Below are 6,232 nucleotides of genomic sequence, written 5' to 3'. Positions count from 1 at the left end.
CTAGTCTTCAGAGAGATGCAAATTAAAACCACAAGGAGATACCATCTCACACCTGTCAGAATGGCCATCATCAACAAATCAACAGAAAGCAAGTGCTGGGAGGATGTGGAGAAAAGGGAACACTAGTTCCCTGCTGGTGGGAATGGAAAACAGTATGGAGTTTCCTCAAAGAATTAAAAATAGAACTTCCATTTGACCCAGTGATCCCACTTCTGAGGATATATCCTAAAAACCCCAAAACACCAATTGGAAAGAATATATGCTACCCTACGTTCATAGCAGTGTTATTTACACCAGCTAAGATTTGGAAACAGCCCAAGTGCCCATCAGCAGATGAGTGGATAAAAAAGCTATGGGACATTTATACTATGGAATCTATGCAGCTGTAAACGAGAGGGCTCTCTTACCCTTTGGGACAGTATGTATGAACCCAGAGAGTACTATGCTAAGTGAAATAAGCCAGTCAGGGAAAGACAAATATCACACAATCTCATTTATTTGTGGCATGTAAGGAACAAAATGAATTGACCAACCAAATAAGACCCGAAGCATGGTGGCATGGAACAGACTGACATACCTTGATGCGGGGTTGGGGGTGTGAGAAGAAATAAACCAGAGAACTTATATACTTACATGCATAGCCCATGGACACAGGCAATAGGGTAGTGAAGACCTGGGGGGGGGGGGGGGTGTAGGGGCTGGGAGGAGGGAGGTAAAGGAGGGGGATGGGAGATATCTGTAATACTATCAACAATAAAAATACATATATTTTTAAAATACTTGTCTTTGAAGACAAAATCCATATGATTTCACTTCTGTATGCAATCTAAAAAAATAAAATAAATGAACAAACAAAACAGAAACAAACTCATAGAATCAGAGAGCAAATTGGTGGTTGCCCGTTGTTGGCATTGCTGAGTTTGAAAGGCCCGTCTTTGCCAGTAACTAACTCTTCATTAAAATCTGTGCCACAAAGACACTATGTCCCATGAATGGGGTTTCTTCACCATGACGAATGGCATTCAGCCTGGCCAGCGTGGCTCAGTGGGTGAGCATCGGCCTATGAACCAGAAGGTCATGGTTTGATTCCCAGTAAGGGCACATGCCCGGGTTGTGGGCTTGATCCCCAGGGTGGGGGGTGCAGGAGGCAGCCAATCAGTGATTCTCTCTCATCACTGATGTTTCTATCTCTCTCTCTCTCTCTTCCTTCCTCTCTGAAATTAATAATAAAAATATATTTTTTAAAAAAATAAAACAAAATTTTTTAAAAAATGAATGGCACTCAGCTGTAGTCGGTTTGTCTCAGTGGATAGATCATCAGCCTGCAGACCAAAGGGTACTGGGTTTGATTCTGGTCAAGGGCATGTACTTTAGTTGCAGGCTCCTCCCCGTCCCAGGCAGGCACTGGTCTGGGCTTGTGCAGGAGGTAACCAATCAATGTTTCTCTTACATCGATATTTCTCTCTGTCTTTTCCTCTCCCTAAAAATCAATGGAAAAAATATCCTTGGGTGAGGATTAAAAAAAAGAAAAGAAAAGAATGGCATTCATTTTCATATCTCCCAGTCTGTCTGGCTCTTGGCAAGAAATTGATGAGCATTTGTTATAAGAGGGACAACACAGAAGAAATGATTAATGAGTAGACACAAATGAGAGCATGAACGATGGCTCGCCAGCACAGAGCTTCCTGGCCCTCACATCCGGGCACAACCTGGAGGTGCAGGCTGCACAGGGAGGTGCTTCCAGAGGGAGTGGGTTGAACGTGGAGATGAGGCCGAGCTTCGTCAGTTTATATTTGGAGAATCAGCTATAAATGGTTGCTGTAGCCCCAAAGACTCAAAGCACCTCAGAAGTAAGGCTGTGTGGGAACGGCTGCCATTCGGGATGAAACAAACTAGGCTGGTATCAAAGGCTTCAACGCTGCCGGGGAGAGAGGAGAGCGTCTGTCTTGGCAAACAGAGCCCAAGGCGGCCCCATTGCCACCTGTTTGGCCACAACACCAGCTAAGGCTCATCCCTGCCTCAGGCTGGCTCCCTGTTGCAAAGAGGGGGCAGCTGCGTCTCTCCCTGTGTCACCGCCATCATGACTGAGAACAATTATTTGAACAATGAGAGCTTACAATTCTCTGGTAATGCGCAGGGGTGCATCGTTTACAGCCAAATAACCGCCTGAGTGAGCATGGGGGGTGGAAACCATTGTGTTCTGCTTCGGTGTGCGTGGCAAGCGGAAACCTGGGCTGTGCGTGGAATTAGAATCACTCATTCACTCACTCACTCACGCACGCACTCACTCAGCACGTACCAATAGAACACTGTGACGGGCGGGAAGTGTACACCATGGAATCTAGAGTCTGGCTTTATTCCTCCACATCTTGATCCAGAGGAAGGGCCTGCCAGAACAAGGACCATTTGATGCCAGCTCTAGGGGAGTGACAATATACATCACAGACCCCCAAGAACACTCTGGCTACCAGCCTTATATGCCCTGGCCAGTGTGGCTCATGTGGCTGGGCGTTGTCCCCTGCACCTAGGTTGCTGGTTCAATTCCTGATCAGGACACATGCCCATGGTTCTGGCTCTATCCCCAGTAGCAGTCCTGCAAGGGGAAGCCGGTCAATGTTTGGTGTTTCTCTTTCCCGCTCCTTTCCTTTATCTCTAAAATAAAAACGTATTTTAAAAAGAGAAGACCCTGTCTGAGGTCAAGAGTCAAATCAGAAACCTCCTCCATGTCCCACAGATGACACCCGGGCTGCTCCGGGTCTGAATCCTAGTCCCCCGCCTCAGTAACTATGAGTCATTGCAGGAGGTGACAGAGAAGTGAGGTATTTTAAGGTCGCTAAAGCCACAAAAGAAGGAGGGGTGATGGATTTAGAAACCAAGGCAGATCTTCCCAATGGATGAACAACTCCAAGCAAACTGCCACCTCAGAGCACAGCACACCTGAAATGGTGACAGAAGCAGCTAAGAAGACTCTGCTCTTAAAATTCGCTGCAGACCCATGAAACAATTGCAGGAACACTCCAGCCTTTCAAACGCTTTGGTGGGTGACTACACTGTAGTAGTCTAGAGAAGAAATGAAAGCATGCAACAAAACCCACCTACGTCCAACAGTGGCCGCAGCTCTCGACACACATGAACGTAGACACAAACAAGGCCTACTTAACACAGCTTCCAGTTAGTTGCTAAGAAACCACAGCTGCCTGCTGTGAGTGTGACCGCTCTGTGTCTTGTGTCAACTTCTTACGCCAACATAATTAGAGGGAACTTAACATTGGAGAGGGCACGTGGGACTGCGTTTTTCGTCACCTGTACAGTTAGTCTGTTATCGTCCGGAGGCCTAAGGAATATTTGCCAGAGTCAGGTGAAAGGACAGAGAGGTCAGGGGAGAATTAAGGTCATGTGGAGGGAGGAAGGAAATACGATTCTGCACACGACAGCCCACAAAGGGCCACCCACTGGGTGGCAACCATTCATCGCCCGTCCTTACCCCTTTCAAAGATGGTGCTGCCATGCTGGTCAAGTATGGACACGTAGGGCTTGACGCCATGATCTGTGTAGCAGAGTGAGGGGCAATATTTCCACAGTTAACGGTCATTGTTGTCACCCTAAGCCGCCCCCCTCTCCCTGTCCCAGGAAAACAAAAGCTGCATTCCTCCGCCCAGGGGTGAGAGGGTCAGAGGTGATGGGTGTTTCCTCCTACAAGCTCTGCCCCCCAGCCCAGCCTGTCCCCGGTGGCTGGGCATCCATTAGCCTGTAGGTGGTGGCCGTTTCCCAGAATTCCACAGTCACCCCGGAGCACATGAGGTGGGTTTGGTTTTTGTTCTGAGCTCCTGGAGGACATTTCATAAATCACTTCTCTTAGGAAAGCAAATGGTCTCAAGAGAACCCAAGGTTATTCATTCACTCCCGCAGCTGGATCTAAATTCCCTTACCTCGTCTCACTGGATGATCACTCTTTCTGTTGTTGTGAATCCTCACCTGAGGATATTTTTCCATTGGCTTTTTTTAGAGAGACTAGAAGGGAGGAGGAGGAGGAGAGACAGAGGGAGACATCGATGTGAGAGAGACACGTCAATTGGTTGTCTCCCACATGGCCCCGATCAGGGCTGGGGATTGAGCCTGCAACTGAGGTACAACCTTTGACCAGAATCGAACCCTGGACCCTTCAGTTCGAGAGCTGATGCTCTATCCACTGAGCCAAACAGGCTAGGGCTGGATGATCAATTTTTTAAAACATTGACCCAAGCGATGACACACTAGCACTGAGGAGAGCATGGGAGACAGATACGTTAGGAAATGACAGTTCAGCGTGGTGGGCACCATGATCAGCAAACACATGGGGCTATGGGGCCCTGGGAAGGCAGCGATTCCTGAATTGGGCAGGGTGTGTGTGTGTGAGAGAGAGAGAGAGAGAGAGAGAGAGAGAGAGAGAGAGAGAGAGAGAGAGAGAGCAGGGGGGGCGGTTGTTGAAGAGGTGGCATCTGCGGACCTGCCACTGTGGCTTTGCCACTTAAGAGTAGACTTGGCCCCAGCCACCTTTGCATCTGCCCTCTGCCTAGCACAGAGCCTCGCACTTGGTGGTTGTGCAGTGACCATGGCCCTGGGCTGCCACCTACTCAGGCATCTCAGATGACCCCTCACTATCTCAGCCATGGGTTTTGCCTTTCTCTGACTCGCTCACTCCCTAAGCCCTAGGTTAATGCATTTATGTGTGTTTAACTTTGACTTGACGATTTTGTAGAACCCAAATCAAAGCCATCTTCCTGGTTCCCACCGCGGCTTGGAAAAGGAGCTCTTCCACTCGGGGTCTGAGTGGAGCCTGGCACGCTGGGCCCTTCTGGGCACCATTGCCCAGAGACTCCTCAGCCCAAGTCCTCCTTGTTGGCACCAGTGGAAAGTTCAGTTCAGGCCGGGGGCAGATGGCAGGGCTCGAGGGGCAGGTGCCCACCGTCCTCCACGGTCAGTGACAGGGCTGCACTCTCAGCTTGTGGGTCTGCGCCTGCGCACGCCCTCGCCTGTGTGGGTCTGCGCCTGCTCATAGGTGCTTTTTGTTAGTTAGTTAGTTTGTTTTGTGGGGGGCAGTAGTTTCCAGGAAAGGAATGCAAGCATCCATGAAAATCATTAAGTCAGAAAGAGGAAAAAAACACCTGCTTTAAGTATTAGCTACATTTTGAATGACAGCCTTTTTAAAAATATACCCAACAAAAGAAAAGTTAGACAATGTTCTTAAAAGCCACTTGTTATGAATACCTAATGTATCGAGCTGCATCACGTGCATTCTCCAACGTCCAGGCTGGGGGCGGAAGCTGCGTCCCTTGGATGTTGATCTTCCTTGACCTCTGCTTTCATCATGTCACCTTTCTGTTCAAGAGCTTGAGCTCATGCCTAAACCCCATGACAGCCAGTCCAAAGCCTTAACCCCCCCGCACTTCTTACAGCGAGGCTCTACCCCAGCTCAGCCTCCAGCTCTCCCCCGACCGGGGCGCTGCTGCTGCCATCAGCCACGCTCCCGCCTGCCTCCCTGATCTGGCTCTGCTCCCCCACCGGGAACGTCGGTCTCTTTCCTCCGTGAATAGTCGTCACCCACCTCGCCCATGAAAGCTCAATTCGTGTTTGCTTTCCTCCTGGAACTATCTCGGATCCTCCTCCCTCGGCTCCTCCTCAACCCGGATGCCCCGCCAGGATGCACGTAGCGTGCTCCAGGCCTCTGTACTTCGTGTGCTTGTTCTCTGTCGGAATGTGGACGGCACCAGAGGACAGCAGGAAGCCTGGGGCCCCGGCTGCCCAGGGAGGCTGACTCCTAGGCACTGCAGGATTTGGAACTGAGCCTCAGCTGTGTAACCTATTTCCTGTGTGACCTTGGGCACAGGTGTCCCTATTAAGAGCTGTTCCTCCAGCCGCCCATCTGGCCTGGCGCAGGTGTCCCTGTGTAAGAGCTGTTACCCCAGCCGCCCATCTGGCCTGGCGCAGGTGACCCCATTGGAGGACCTGTTCCCCCAGCCGCCCATCTGACCTTGGGAACAGGTGTCCCTGTGTAAGAGCTGTTCCCCCAGCCGCCCATCTGACCTTGGGAACAGGTGTCCCTGTGTAAGAGCTGTTCCCCCAGCCGCCAATCTGACCTTGGGAACAGGTGTCCCTGTGTAAGAGCTGTTCCCCCAGCCGCCCATCTGACCTTGGGAACAGGTGTCCCTGTGTAAGAGCTGTTCCCCCAGCCGCCAATCTGACCTTGGGAACA

This window comes from Myotis nattereri, assembly GCF_964212035.1.
Source record: "Myotis nattereri genome assembly, chromosome: 1".
In the NCBI taxonomy this organism is placed as follows: Eukaryota; Metazoa; Chordata; class Mammalia; order Chiroptera; family Vespertilionidae; genus Myotis; species Myotis nattereri.
This window is presented reverse-complemented; position numbering follows the sequence as displayed.